This window comes from Manis javanica, chromosome 9 (assembly GCF_040802235.1).
Source record: "Manis javanica isolate MJ-LG chromosome 9, MJ_LKY, whole genome shotgun sequence".
In the NCBI taxonomy this organism is placed as follows: domain Eukaryota; kingdom Metazoa; phylum Chordata; class Mammalia; order Pholidota; family Manidae; genus Manis; species Manis javanica.
The window spans coordinates 24,722,822-24,738,769 of record NC_133164.1 but is presented as its reverse complement, the minus strand read 5'-3'; the positions used below and the strand labels follow the sequence as shown (position 1 = coordinate 24,738,769).

General features: G+C 37.9%; 2 long non-coding RNA genes across 9 annotated transcripts in view; one reads left to right on the top strand and one right to left on the bottom strand.

Moving 5' to 3' along the window:
- LOC140843357 (uncharacterized) overlaps nt 1–15,948 on the bottom strand; it is a 778,257-nt gene that overhangs the window by 320,417 nt on the left and 441,892 nt on the right. The gene's annotated exons all lie outside the window — the stretch shown is intronic.
- The window catches only part of LOC140843359 (uncharacterized), a 52,951-nt gene continuing 41,026 nt past the window's right edge, over nt 4,024–15,948 (top strand). Inside the window, exons 1-2 of one of the 2 annotated variants that reach the window (XR_012121032.1) lie at nt 4,024–4,109; nt 15,848–15,921. This is a non-coding gene — a long non-coding RNA (uncharacterized lncRNA). Of the gene's footprint in view, nt 4,110–4,782; nt 4,859–15,847; nt 15,922–15,948 lie in introns of those variants that run through there. The other variant, XR_012121033.1, reaches the window with a different exon arrangement.

Genomic DNA, 15,948 nt, shown 5'->3' with positions numbered 1-15,948 from the left:
CAGATACAATCAGCACTACTTCATAGGCAATCTCCTTTGTATATAACTCATATCAGAGCACATTCAGGCCTTCCCGGGCCTATGACCCAAGGCAACCACCTGGCAGACCTTGCAACCAGAAATATAGCTTTTCCCCTGCTAGACCCTATCACCACAGCTTCAAAATTCCATACACAATTTCATGTCACTGCCGAAACACTGCGCAAGCGGTTTAGCATAACCAGGGCCGAAGCTAGGAACATTGTCCTTAGCTGCCAACATTGCTGCAGCTTCCTTCCCACATCTCATGTTGGGATCAACCCCAGAGGTATTAGGCCTTTACAAGTTTGGCAAATGGATGTGACGCATATTTCGTCTTTTGGGAAACTGAAATATGTACATGTATCCGTGGATACGTGTTCAGGAGTCATCTTTGCCTCCCCATTGTCAGGAGAGAAAGCTTCCCATGTCATCCAGCACTGCCTTGAGGCTTGGAGCGCATGGGGGTTACCACACATTCTGAAAACAGACAATGGCCCAGCCTATACCTCTACAAAATTTGCTCAATTTTGTCATCACATGGGGATAAAACATATCACTGGCCTTCCCTACAACCCACAGGGTCAAGGGATTGTGGAATGCGCGAACCGCACGCTCAAATCCTATTTACTTAAACAAAAAGGGGGAATTGAAGATATACCCCCCACACCAAAAACTGCCATAGCCCTAGCACTTTTCACTATAAATTTTTTGAATCTGGATGCTCAAGGCCATACAGCAGCGGATCGCCATAATCAGTGGCCAAAAGACCCACAAGAACTAGTAAAATGGAAGGACGTGTTATCTAACCAATGGAAGGGCCCGGATCCAATCATAATCAGATCCAGGGGAGCTGTGTGTGTTTTCCCCCAGGGTGAAGAAAATCCCTTCTGGATCCCGGAGCGCCTAACGAGGAAAGTCCTAAACAAAGGAGATGACTTCGCTATACCTCCTGACCCTGCTCCTGACACTGGAGACCCCGACTCAGGGAGTATTGAGATGGGGAATCCTGTCTGCCTTTCCTAAGCCTATGCCTGTCCGTTTCAATGCAGCCGTTTTTCCACGCTTTTTCACTACCAATGCTAGTATGAACTTGCCCTACTTAGTTAAAGACACCCTAGTAGCTCCCCTGGGAGAAAACCGATCCTTCGTAACTAATGGGTCATTATGCTTCACCACTCAGAATCTAGCTGGCTGTATCTCCCTGAAACGGAGGAAATACGGATGGTTCAGTGACATAATTCTAGAGGCCAGTAGCCTCCCCGTTATGTCAGCTAAATTTGAAGGGCCTAATAAGGAAGGGAGCCCGCCCTATAAGAACATGACTATCCACCAGATGGTTCTCTGGATCAATGGCACATTTGTACACTCTCCCAGGAACAATTCCACCGACAGGCCTCGTCAACCCAAATATGCCTCCCATTGTGTGGGCGACTATGAGGGAGAGCTGTGGCCCTGGACTGACTGTCAGTCAACTGTAGTAACGTGGGCAACTGAGAGGCAGGAGTTTACCATCTCCCCAGATATGGAGGGACGGCCAGCCAATGAGGCTTGGTGGCCAGTAAAGGTGCTCGAAGGCGAGTTTCGTCAGCAGCTGAGCATGAACCCCTTCCATAAATGGATGCTGTGTGGAGTCAATGGCTCGTGTACCGACCTCTCCCCCTTTTCCGCCCTCCAGGGTGGGGGAATCGGTGTAAAAAATATCACCTTTTGGTGCGAGAATAACCACATGCGCGCACACTGGAACATGATCATGACCCATAACAACGAGAACTACACGTGTTCAGCAAAATCAGGTCCAGAGTCACCTAATTCCCTTTTTCCACCTTCTCCAGTATGCGTATACCCCCCATTTCTGTTTATCTTATCCAATAGTAGCTTTGACTCCTGCTCCAATGAAACCTGCTTTCTGTCTCAGTGTTGGGATGCGCGTAACTTTACCAATGCTTTGGTAGTCCGCATCCCCCGTTGGGTCCCTGTTCCCGTAGACGCCCCTAACACCATGACTCTGTTTCGAGAAAGGCGCGATTTCGGTGTTACAGCCGCCATAGTGCTCCTGATCTCCGCGACCGCGGTCGCAGCCACCACCGCTGGTATAGCTTTAGACACCTCCATCAAATCGGCTACAGAGCTCAATAACCTTGCAGCCTCAGTAGCTTCTGCCCTGGACCAACAGTCCACACTTGATGGCAAACTGAAAGGAGGAATAATGATCCTCAATCAACGCATAGATCTCGTGGAGGAACAAATAGAGGTGCTCTGGCAAATGGCCCAATTGGGATGTGAGCGGAAATATCGTGCCCTCTGCATCACTAGCATTCAATATAAAAATTTTACATGGGCAGCTAATCTGTCACGAGACCTGTCCCAGTATCTTTCAGGAAACTGGTCCCAAGACTTCGATGGGACACTAGAAGAGCTGCGGCGAGAAATTATCCACATCAACTCCACCTGTCTAGATATCTCCGTAGCGGAAGGACTCTCTTCCTGGTTCCTCAGAGCTCTCTCCCACGTCAAGGAGTGGGCGGGCATGGCTGGGATGGGCGTGTTCCTGCTTGGAGGTCTCATGCTCTTACTCTGGTTGTTATGCAGACTCCGCAACCAACATAAGCAGGACAAGGTGATCCTTGCTCAAGCCCTAATGGCGATAGACGTTGGCGCCTCTCCCCAAGTGTGGCTCAACATGCTTAAGAAGGAAGCCCGGCTTTAGCTTGAGGTAGCTCTTGCACCCTGAGCCCATGTGGCACTGCACCAGGCCCGAGTACCTCAATGCTTAATCACAGCTTTCTTTAAGAAGCTCATGGTGCAAGAGGGTTGAGAAAAAGGGTCCAAACCCTTTGTACCAAGTGGTCCCAACGCCAGCCAGAGGATGCGAGGCAAAGCACTGCAAGAGGTCTTGGACCCCTCTGAGAGGCATGCCTGACTGCATAGGGGTAGATGCCCAGAACCCCTCTCCAAAAAGGGGGCATCAGGAAGTATGATGGAGGTCAGGCCTCTGTCTCCGCCTCTGCTGGCAAGTTCCGCCTTGAGCTTCTGTTAGACAAAAAAGGGGGAGATGTTGGCAGCCGCGCTCAGAAAATAGCGCCCAATGCAGGGCAGCCGGAAGGCCCCGAACTTCCTAATGACAAATCATCCCACACCACTAAACTACATGCTAATTGCGCCTTGGCATAAGGACCAATGAGACCCACCAAATGGTTATGCTAATAAGGCATATGGAGCCGCACCAACCAGGTCAGAGCATGAGAACTATATAAGCAAGCCTCTCCTTCCCCTCTGGGTCCTGCCCAACTCATTTGTTTCACAAAGAGCTGAAGAATAAAGCTTTCTGCAGAAGAATCCTGCTGTTGTTGCATGTTGTTCTTGCCGGCGAGGACAGGGCACGCGACAGAGAGATAGATGATAGATAGATAGATAGATAGATAGATAGATAGATAGATAGATAGATAGATATAGATTTATTAGGAAATATACCATCAATGAAAGTTTATTGGTTATAAGTACTTAGTAATTTTAAATAAAGAATAAGCTAGACTCTTCAGTTTATATTAACATTAAATTTGTGTTAAGTGAGAAAACACTGGATGAACAAAAGATGCTTTTTCTATAAATTAAAAAAATGCAAACCTATGGTATTTATAATAAAAGGCTTAAGTGAATCATAATTCCATTCGGGCACTCTTTACACACTTAAGCTATTAAAATTATATTACTTATTAAGCCTTCACACTAAAATGCAGTTTGCACAACATAGTAGGGCACAGTATGCCTAAACACCTTTTTTTTTTGTAAGAACATACTTTTGAAAAAGATCTGATTTTTATGAAGCAAATGCAGCGATGGTACTGCTGCATTAATCTAAATGTATCCATATTTAATTTTTGGTTTTTACCATTAAAAAATGTTAGAAGGAAGGACAATATTAAAGCAGTCCCCACCTGAACAATGAGACTGAACAGTAGGAAATAGAAAGTGAGTACTGAACCAGTTTGTTTCAGTATTTAGGGCAGGCTGGCTGTATCAATGGAGGAAAGAACTCATCAGGCTGGCTTTGTTGGGAGTATTCTACTCTGCCGCCTACGCCTGAAACAGTAAGTACTCAAAAAAACCTTATTAATCATTGAGAAGAAGACACGGCTGCTTATTATTGCTCTGCTACCTTCTAGATTGCAGAGTTGAGCAATCTGTTGTTCCATTATGGGCCTCAGTTTCTTTGCTACTATTAAGAAAAAATTGACTAATGTTCTTTTCAAGCACTAAAATTTTATGTTTATACAAGGAGTTAAGTTTTACAGAAATGTATTTTTGTTTAATTGTATTTTAAATTGCTAAGCATTCATTTATTTTACTACTTTAAATAGAAACAGTGTGTGCTTTCCTAAAAACTGTGTATTGGATAGCCATTAAACATTTCTTGAAGACTTAGATCCTAATTATGAACATTAATTAGTTGGCTTTACTGCCTTTCCCCTTGCTCTCAGCTGTTTGTTTTGCTCTGTTTTAAGGGATGACTGTTTAAAATAAGCAAGGCTTGAGTAATCAGCTTTTAGGCCAAGGGGAATGATGAACGCAAAGCAGGCTCTTTTCAGAACAAAGAGAGGTAGAGTCATATCCTGAGCACAAGCAGAAGGAACAGATTTGGAAAAGAGAAGTTTTTCTGTTGTTTTCTTTAAGAGTCTCAAGTGGATATGACTTCAGAATTCAGGGAGTTAACTTGCAAGCGGGAAGTAGCCATGCTTAAGACCATGTGGGAGGTGGGACTGTGGGAAACAGGAGCAAGTATGACCCTCCTAAGTGCTTTCCGACTGGGAGCTTTTGGATCAGGCTGTGCTGGTCAAAGGTACTGAATCTGCATAGCTTCCTTGGTATTATCTATGGTTATGTAAAATATTACCAAGGAGACTTTATGCTTTTATACCATTGTATATCCTAAGTAAGGGTGGAATTATGTATTAAAGGGGCCATAGGTTGCTGGAAAATGTAATCTAATCTGCATAATCAATGAAATATGACATGGAGATAACAACTGAAATGGCTTCTTCTGCATGAGTGTTTCCGCCGGCACTAAGAATCCTTTGTGTTAACTCACAACAAAACCTTGTCCTGAAGTGAGAGATAAAAATACTTTTTTTCCTTAATTAGAAGCTATATCTGTAGGTCTCAGATTTCTTTATTAAATGTGCATAGAGGGTGATTGCCCACACTAAGAATTATATAAGTATATAATTATACACACTTATAATTATATAATAAGTTTTGGTTTGGGGTAAGTCTCACTTGATTTCCATGAGTCTCATTCAAAAATCTAATGTTTGTTCTGACACATACCAATTTGGTCAGACAAATAGAAGCTAGTTACTCTCTGGGAAAAGGTGTGTGTTTATGTGAATGCATGCTTCTGTGTGATGAAAGAGAACCAGAGAGACAGAGACAGAGAAGATAAAGACAGGGAGAGAGCAAGAAAGGAGGAAAATAAACTTGCCAAGTGAAAAACTGAAGAAATCTTATAAATCAGAGATGTTAACATTTGGTGACAGAAGAGAAATAGATTATACTAACACTGTAATCTCATTTGATCTTTGAATTTACTCTTGTGTTTTCACCTGATGTCAACAGGGAATGATTGCAGGAGTGACAGAAAATAACTAAGTTGTTTGGAGCACTAAAACAGGCATCCTAAGTAATAATTATAGCCAGTGTTTTCCACTAGATAAAAATAATATAGAAAACTGCTGTCCAGTTATTAATATATTTAATGAAAACCCCCTTCTAGTAAATACTTAAGTTATACTTATTTATAGGATGTATCTATAAAATGTTCCTGATATCAATAAAACAATTATAATAACATCTGAGCATTTAGTTATTCACTTATTATACATTCCAAATAGCTATTGCATAAATTGTACTTGTGTAATATTATAAATCCAGAGCAACTACAAGCCTGGATTAGATAAAGAGTTGGAACAAATACTGCCAGAAGGAAATATGAGAAGGTTATAATGGCAGTTCACAAAGTTGAGAAGGGCAGAACTATATTAGACTACTGTGTCCCATTTCAGTGTCCACAAAGCATGTGAGTAGAAAGACTCATAAGAGGAAAGACGGGAATTAGGAAAACAAATATGCAGGTTCAAAAACACTGTCACACAGAAAGGCTAATGGACCTACAGTGTTTAATCTAAACCATGACTCATCCAAAACTCAAAATGCCTCCCTGAGGTTGCGAATAGTGCTTTGCATTTTTTTCTTTTTTACTGAGAAAATGAAAAAGTATACAGTACGTAATACAATACTTAGAAAGCATACTTAACTGTAAGTACCATTCACATAAAACCATGTTACAAGGATACTATAAAAATCTCACTTTAGGAATCTGGGAGAATAAAGTAGACCTCTAAACTTGATCACCCCTCAGCCCTGCCATACAGGACAGTTCATAAGGTCTGCACTTCAAGTAGTAGTCATATGTGATGATTGATGGAATATTTTTAAGTGGTGCCATTCAATACATTCAAGAAACTTAATGGATTGGACCTCTAGGTAAAATTTGTTTTTAGTTAGAATTTTCTATAAATGAAGTTTTGAAATGAAAGGCTTTTTATTGAAACTAAGGAAAGAAATGTGTTTACCTTTAGATTTTATCCAAGAGAAACACATACCAGTTGACCCTTGAACAACACAGATTTGAACTGTGCAGGTCCACTTTTGTGTGGATTTTCTTCAATAAATACTGTATGGTATTATAAATGTATTTTGTGTTCCTTCTAATTTTCTTAAGTGTTTTTCTCTAGTTTACTTTATTGTAAGAACACAGTATATAATACATATGTTTACAAAATATGTGCTATGTTATCAGTAAGGCTTCTGGTCAACAGTAGGCTATTAGTACAGTTTTTGGGGAGTCAAAAATTATACTGATATTTTTGATTGTGTGGGGGTTCAGTGCCCATAACCTCCATGTTGTTCAAAGGTCAGCTGTGCTATTTAAACTGCTCTAGCTTATTCTTTATTTTCTGTCACTAGAAAACCTATGATGTAATGGCTATGGAGCATACACTTACTGCCATATCCCAGGTGCTGCAACAGTACCTGGAAAACAGCAGACAGTACTCCGCTGAATGAAGGCATGAATAAATTACATGGAACAATACAGGGGAGTCGTGAAGGCTTTAAAACCAAGCCAAAGAGAAGGGAAAAGTTTTCCAAGGTTTCAAGTCTGATCAAGTGAGATGATGCTGTTATTTTTAACAGAAGAGAAAAAGAGAGTAAAAATAGAAAATAGAATAAATAGAAAAAAATTCAAAGGAAGTAAGTTCAGAACTAGCTGTACTGTGCCAAGAAGATAACAAAGTACAAAAGTGAAACTTTCCACCAGTGTGTGGGAAAATCTAGAGGAAGTTCACAGATAGAGATAGGACTTTGGGAGTTATTTTCCAAGGTGAAGTATCACATCCCCGAAGCAAATGAGTTTGAGGGGCAGAGAGTATAAGAGTGTGTCACTGCTTTGAAGAGTAGAATAAGGAGATAAAAACGTAGAAGAGTGGAAAGGAATAAAAGAAACTTAAAAAATGCCATGCAAACCATGGAAAGAGAATTCCCACAAGGAGAAAGTAGTCAACTCCATCAAATGAATTGGAACCATCTAAGGTCTGAAAGCATCGTCTTTACCCTTCTCTCACCTCTTCTCTGAATCAGAGGCAGACTAATCTGATTGAATTGACCTCTTTGGTTCAGATTTATTTCAGGAGCTCCATGAGAACTATTTTACTTTGGGGAAATTTAACTGATTAAGTGTGCATTATCTACTGAACCGAATCATTTCTGCATGCTTACAAATTTTAAATTCTCCATTACACTACATTGAAATGCATGGTTTTCTTAGTAAAGCTTAGTAATAAACACATCAAAATCTCCCATATGCACGCACACAAACACACACACACACACACACACACAAATGCCATATAGGCTCATCAGTGTATTTTCTAAATGTGCATTTCACTGACATTTGATAAGTTTATTGTATAAATGAAGAAAACCCTCAATAAATACATGATAGTTTTCCCTCTACTGCTAGAAGAAAGATTAGTTTCTTTTAAACAAATCCAACATTTCCCCCTCCTATGCTAACTAGTGTCTTCTGCTGATGGTTTCCCCCTTGCCTTTTGTGTGATTTACTGTCAGTCTCTCCTGTCATCACAGAGCTGCTACTCTGATGACTTTGCAACGAGCTTTCTCCCTTCTGTTGCTTTTCCTCTTCACTGCATCACAACCCTTTTACCTCTCATTATCCTTTTGCTGTCAGTCTTGTTCAGCTTCTTTGTTCATTCTCAATTCCCATAACTGTAATGCTCCTCTGTTTTTGGTCTGCTGTTTTGAGATGGTTTTTCTCCCTTTGTTTTTGGCTTACTGTTCTGCTTTTTGTACCTAGAGTGAATTTTTTTAATCATGTTACTTTTTAAACATTGCCTCAAGTCTGAGGTTTTACACCACAGAATATTCTATTAGTGCTTTCCCTCACTCTACTTTACTGCTGAACTCTTTCTCCTTATATCATATCACCCTGCTCTTCCTGGCATTTTACTGCTGTAAGTCCTCTGTTTTTGGTGTACAGCACCAATGAATCAACATTCTTTATTTTTCTAAAGCAATTTACAGTGGTCACTAGTGAATTGCTCTTTTTTGGCTACTCCAGGGGAAGACTGTCTATTTTTTTTTATTATTTCTTGTTTCCATTAAAGAAAAATTACTCCATATAGAAAGTAATACAAAAAAATAAAGCCCAGATTTATCATGTCAGTAACAATGATTTTTACTTTTTTAACTTATCTTTGTATCATTTAGCTGGAAGAAACAAATTTTGAGAAATGATGATAATCTCTAATTTTTATTACTGATTGTGCAACTGAGGCTATGTCAGCATGGCATTAAAGCATGAAAAAACTAAGTTCAATTACCTATTTGATGACATCTTGGTAAATGTCAATGAACTGCCATAATTAAATCCAACTTTCATTACAGAGTTGAAGCAAATCTCTGTCAGTGAACAAAATTAAGAACACATATATTTCTTTCATATTTTAATATTAGATTATAGCCTTTTACAAAATATATTAAATTATTAGTTCAGAAGGGTTATCTAAATAAGACAATTTAAGATTGATTTTCATTTCCTCCAAATCCAACCCATCAGTTTCCTAATCTGTAAAACAAAGGCTTGAAGAAGTTTTCTTCAGTAATTTTCTTCTAAATTCAGATGTCCAATTTTGCATAATTCCAGTTTTGTTTCCCAAAATACCAATAAAGAAATAAATGAAATATATGTCTTCTGAATTTTTCTGTCAGAAGAGTTTATATTCCTAGAAATTAAATGTTAGTTAATTCTACAGAAATCTCAAAGAAATCTTTCCATGAAAAGTACTTAGTGTGGAAGATCAAGACCTAAATTTACTGAGACTTAGAATTTTCTTTATTTCAAAACCAGAACTCTTTATGCAAAGTAATGAGTTCCTAATTGACAGATTCAACTAACCCTTTCTGAGTTTACCAGTGATCCTACTCTTGTGGTGGCTTCACAACACATTTTCTCTTAACATTTCTCTATTCTTGGTATCTTCCTACTGTGGTTCTCTTTCTGTGATGGTTCCTTCTCAATATCACTATCTGTCTCCACTAGCATTTCATCTATGCACTGATATGCTGCCTATGCATAAATGATTTTTAATTTTGTATCTCTCCCCTATATTTCCCACCTTGCTTCCAAGACATATATACATGTATAATGGCAAGTCGTATCTGTATTTTTTACCAGATACTAAAAGTTGAACCTGACCCTACTGGGTATCACTATTCCTCCACATTTTAAATCTGTCCCACATCCTAACTGTTTTCATCAACAGTACAACCATCCGTCAGTCACTAACCCAGACCTAGGACTTCTACTCACTCAAGCTCCACAGCTGCTCACTCCAAGTGGACTTCAGGGCCACGATTGCAGTGCACTCCCAAACCACAATTCCTGCTTCCACAGATCCCTTCATGTATTGCAGTCACTGATGCTTTCAGCGTGATCCTTCCACAAACTGGTATCATACCCTTCTACTGATCCCCTGAGCTTTTTCCCATGGCTTCAAGGAAAAACACCTTTGGATGGTAAAGAAGACTTTATATGATCTGAGCCTCAGTAACTCTCCAGGTATCTACTACTGATCCATTTTCTGTCACACTCTTTTGTAGAAAGCCAAATAATTTCTCTTCTTTCTTGGCCTTTGGTCTTTGTTCATACTTTGCAATTCATCTTCAGTGTTACTCGAAAAAAAATTTTTTTAAGGATCTGATAAATTTTATATATTCTACTTATCCCACTATAAATGTTAACATAGTTAATTTACCTCCTTTTCAGTACCTTGTACTCATCTCTAGAAAAAATATATTCAGATGAAATGTATATGTTTGTAAATACACATAGGGCAAAGACCTGTATTAAATGTGTGTTGGCTTTTATTTCTCTTGCTGCTTTTTTCTTCCAGAAGGCACATATAGTTCTCCATCGTTCATCAATTTTATCGAGAGAGCCCTTTGGTTATATTTGCAAAGTAGAACATTTTCATGGGAATCTTCCCATGAAATAATCTTGGGTTATTTGTAGGAACTGTAATTTTGATTTCATATTATCTATTGATACTGGCTGTTGTTGAGTACATACATCACCATTTTAAGCCAAAATTTGTCATTACCTGTTCCATGAAACAATGATTCATAAGTGTTTCCATACTCTAGTTAGTTTCAGAAATGTGTTAAAAATCAAAAATGGTTTTACTGTAGGAAATCTTAGAACCATTATGATATTGATACACACTTTGAATTTTCAGGAGGAAAGTAGATAATAATATAGTCTTCACAAAGTTATTTCACCAAAGTATTTTTTATAACAGCTATTACCTTATATCAAATGAATGTCTAGCAACTATTATCATGTATCAAATCAACACCAGTTTTGAAAATGCTGATCTAATTTTCCTCCCTCTTTCCAAACTGTCAGAAGGCATTTTCTAGACTAATTTAATTTGTGAATACTACACAATATAAGAAGATAAACTTTCAGAAGATGATAATACATTAGGAATGTTACCCGAAATTGATCATGTTCATGTTTTGGAAATGGTTGGATGACTATTCCTCATGCCATTTTTAATAGCCTATTATTTATTAGAGGTTATGGGTTTTATAGTGAGGGAACAATCTGAACAATGGGGTCATCTGGTTAATAAGAATAATAGTTGTAACTTATTTAAGCCTCTGTCTGCTTTGGCATTTCTAGGTAAGGTTTTTACTATCATTGGTGGCAATATCTGGTAGTTATCAGATATCTAGTGGAAATACTGGTGGTGATCAGGTGCCTAAGGGGACATTCTGGTCTTATTCAAGTAATGGAAATGACATCTTAGTAGATGGCAATATAGAGTAGTTCATCACTGAAATGACAGTACCCAACAAAAGTGGAATGGGACCACCCCAGTTTAGCAGATAGGCTATATTGGAGCATCTGTGACCTTCTGGGGACTCTAAATATAACTTAGAATATAATAAAATGGAAAATCCCTGTTGAATAGGTAGGAACAAAAGTGAAGCATCTTAGTGTTGCTACCATTTGGTACGGGCTGCCCAGGACCCTGAGATGTGCCATCCACGGTTCTCAGTGGCCGCAATATGACGATGCTCACATGGTCCCTGGCCGCCGCAGCTCTGCAGTCGGAGCCCAGTTTGTAACGCTAACTTGGAGACCACAAAAGGAATTAGTTACATGGAACAAGAGGGTGATTTTGAGGAAAGTATCAAATTTAGTAAGTCATCTAAACCTTTCATAGCACTATTTTCAAGTGAGACATATTGGAGAGGAAAACTTTAAAATCAACTGAAGACGGCATTTAAAAAATGGCCTTACCTGGAAAAAAGAGTCAAGTCTTCTGGATAATTTTCTCTTCAGATAGGACAACCTTCTACTATAATCTTTCTCTGGGACATTTACTTCCCTAATGGGAAGTACCTTCTTGCACCTATTTGGTTGCCATTTTGCCCTCAGAAGTAACTAAAGCCTCAGCTGCACTGTTGTACAGAATCCTTTAGTTTTTGTTACTGAACTCCAAGGCATGGATTCTCAGCCATCTTGGCTTTTGCTTCATTCTGAGAAAATGGCATTTTCCAGCCAAAACAGACAAGATAAATACTGAAGAACTTAAAATAAATGGTCCCAGTATTGTGGTGAAAAACATACAATGTACATATTTTAGGTAATTACCTGGATTATGTATTTTATCTAAATATATTGTCTTACTCTGACAATATATTTTCAGCAAAACTGAAGGAACTAACTACTAAGAAATTACCCAAAGAATACAACTTTGTATTCCACAAATGTAGCATTTTTCTCAGAATCAGTGTTCTTTCATATCAACACTTTAGATTACTTTAACGCTCAGTTTCACACCCATACCATTTTATCTTGAATAATCTCTCTGGACAGAAGTAATTAGACTATAAAAGAGGAAATGCAATTTTTCCAACATAAAAAATTAAGTCGATTTTGGTAAGATGGCTTTTCTGGGTTGTTTTCATATCTGTTTTTTTTTATTTTTAACCCAAAATTAGTATTATACTTATTAACTTTTAAAATGTGTGCCTTTTTTTATCAATAAAACTTTCATTAGTAAATTAAGGTGCTCATGAAACCTGTTAGAGGAACTAAATGTCTTAAATTTATTTATTTTTTCTTTTCATTATTTTATTTTATTATTTTATTATTAAGGTACCATTGATATACACTCTTACGAAGGTTTCACAAGAAAAACAATGTGGTTACTACATTCACCCTTATTATCGACTCCCCCCTCATGCACCATTGCAGTCACTGTTTATCAGTGTACTAAGATGCCACAGAGTCCCTAAGTGTCTTCACTGTGCTAAATTGTCTTCCCAATGACCCCCCACACACAATGTGCCCTAATCATAATACCCCTCAATCCCCTTCTCCCTCTTTCTCCACTTCCTCTCCCCCACCCCTCTTCTTGGTAATCACTAGTCCCCTCACTAGTCTGGGAGTCTGCTGCTATTCTGTTCCTTCAGTTTTGCTTTGCTCTTTTACTCCACAAATGAGGGAAATCATTTGGTACTTGCCTTTCTCTGCCTGACTTATTTCACTGAGCATAATACCCTCTAGCTTCATCCATGTTGTTGCAAATGGTAGGATTTCTTTCTTTCTTATGGCTGAATAGTATTCCATTGTGTATATGGACCACATCTTCTTTATCCATTCATCTACTGATGGATACTTAGGTTGTTTCCGTATCTTGGCTATTGTAAATAGTGGTGCAATAAACATAGGGGTGCATATGTCTTTTTGAATCTGAGAAGTTGTATTCTTTGGGTAATTTCTCAGGAGTCGAATTCCTGGGTCAAATGGTATTTCTATTTTTAATTTTTTTTGAGGAACCTCCATATTGCTTTCCACAATGGTTGAACTAGTTTACATTCCCACCAGCAGTGTAGAAGGGTTCCCCTTTCTCCACATCCTCGCCAGCATTTGTTGTTCCTAGTCTTTAGGTGTTGGCCATCCTAACTGATGTGAGGTGATATCTCGTTGTGGTTTAATTTGCATTTCCCTGATAATTAGTGATGTGGAGCATCTTTTCAAGTACCTGTTGGCCATATGAATTTCTTCTTTGGAGAATTGTCTGTTCATATCCTCCGCCCATTTTTTAATTGGGTTATTTGCTTTTTGGGTGTTGAGGCATCTAAGTTCTTTATATATATTGGATGTTAACCCCTTGTTGGATATGTCATTTATGAATATATTCTCCCAAACTGTAGGATGCCTTTTTGTTCTGCTGATGGTGTCCTTTGCTGTACAGAAGCTTTTTAGCATGATGTAGTCCCATTTGTTCATTTTTGCTTTTGTTTCCCTTGCTCGAGGAGATGCATTCAGGAAAAAGTTGCTCATGTTTATATTTGAGAGACTTTTGCCTGTTCTCTTCTAAGAGTTTTATGGTTTCATTACTTAGATCAGGTCTTTGATTCACTTTGAGTTTACTTTTCTTTATGGAGTTAGAGAATAATCCAGTTTTATTCTCTTACATGTAGCTGTCCAGTTTCACCAACACCAGTTGTTGAAGAGGCTGTCATTTAACTATTGTGTATCCATGGCTCCTTTATTGTATATTAATTGACCAGACCATATATGCTTGGTTTTATATCTGGGCTCTCTAGTCTGTTCCATTGGTCTATGGGTCTGTTCTTGTGCCAGTACCAAATTGCCTTGATTACTGTGGCTTTGTAGTAGAGCTTGAAGTCATGGAGCATAATCCCACTGGCTTTATTCTTCTTTCTCAGGATTGCTTTGGCTGTTTGGGGTCTTTTGTGGTTCCATATGCATTTTAGAATTATTTTCCCTAGTTCATTGAAGAATGCTATTGGTATTTTGATAGAGATTGCATTGAATCTATAGATTGCTTTAGGCAGGATTGCCATTTTGACAATATTAATTCTTCCTATCTATGAGCACGGGATGTGTTCCCATTTATTGACATCTTCTTTAATTTCTCTCATGAGTGTCTTATAGTTTTCAGGGTATAGGTCTTTCACTTCCTCTGTTAGGTTTATTCCTAGGTATTTTATCTTTTTGATGCAATCGTGAATGGGTTTTCCTGATTTTTCTGTCTGCTACTTCATCATTAGTGTATAGGAATGCAACAGATTTCTATGTGTTAATTTTGTATTCTGCAACTTTGCTGAATTCAGATATTAGATCTATTAAATTTATTTTAGATAAACATTAAGAAATAACCCTACTGGTTAGGGCACGAGGGACATGAAACTGACAGAGGCAATCCATATGGTACTGTAGCTCTGATAGTTAATGAGAACTCATGAACTTCAACTTAAAAGTTATTTGAAATCTTCAGGAACTTGTTTTTCACCATATGTCACCATATGTTTTCAAACACTTTGAAAAAAGGAGACTAGCCTAAAGATAAATATCCACACCAGAAATAGAAATCTTGAAAATATATATATATATTTAAGTTGTTCTTTGTATTTACTATTTGGCAATTATTTTTAAATGGCAATCACCTGTTATCTAAATACAGTATATCATTATTTTAACACTCCACACTCCAGATACTTCAATAAAAAAAGGTAAGTATGGGTCTGTGTAAGGTGATAAATGTCCTAAAACATCCAATATAATTATTACAGGTATTCATAGTAATACTTGAAATCTATAACATGAACTCTAAAATAAAATTTCCTATTAAGGCTTACATATGGATACATATGTGGTCACTTTCCTTATTAATAATGTTCTACAACATTCTAATACATTTTAATTTATAAAGCACTGTCTTTTGCACCTACTAGGCCTATAACTATAGCTCAGAAGAAAACTAATTATTGTGAATAGGTCAAGGTATGCCTTAATTCTTTAATATAAATTAAATGATATACTATATTTAAATAAATAGTAATACTGCCTTCAGCCTATAGCTAGAAGCTCGGCTTGAGTTTTAATGAAATTAAAGCAATACTGTAATACAAAAAATATTTAAATATGTTGTTTTCTTTAATTCTTGCATTTTTCATTATTTTGAGCGTGTATTCTTGGCCCTGCATAATATATTTACAACCCTATAGCTATTAATATAATATTCATATTGTAGAGGGAATGAGACAAAAACATTTGCAATGGTGAATGTGTTTAAGAGCCTCATAAGGGCATTTATATGTATCTTCTTAGAACTGATGGTTTATTTTATCTTTTTGTTGCCTCTAGTTTGTAGCAATTCAGCATCATGTGAAAACACAGCTCTAGTTGGACAAGAGTGAACCTCAGGATCTTATACAACAGTAAGTCCATTATACACCTTTGAAAGA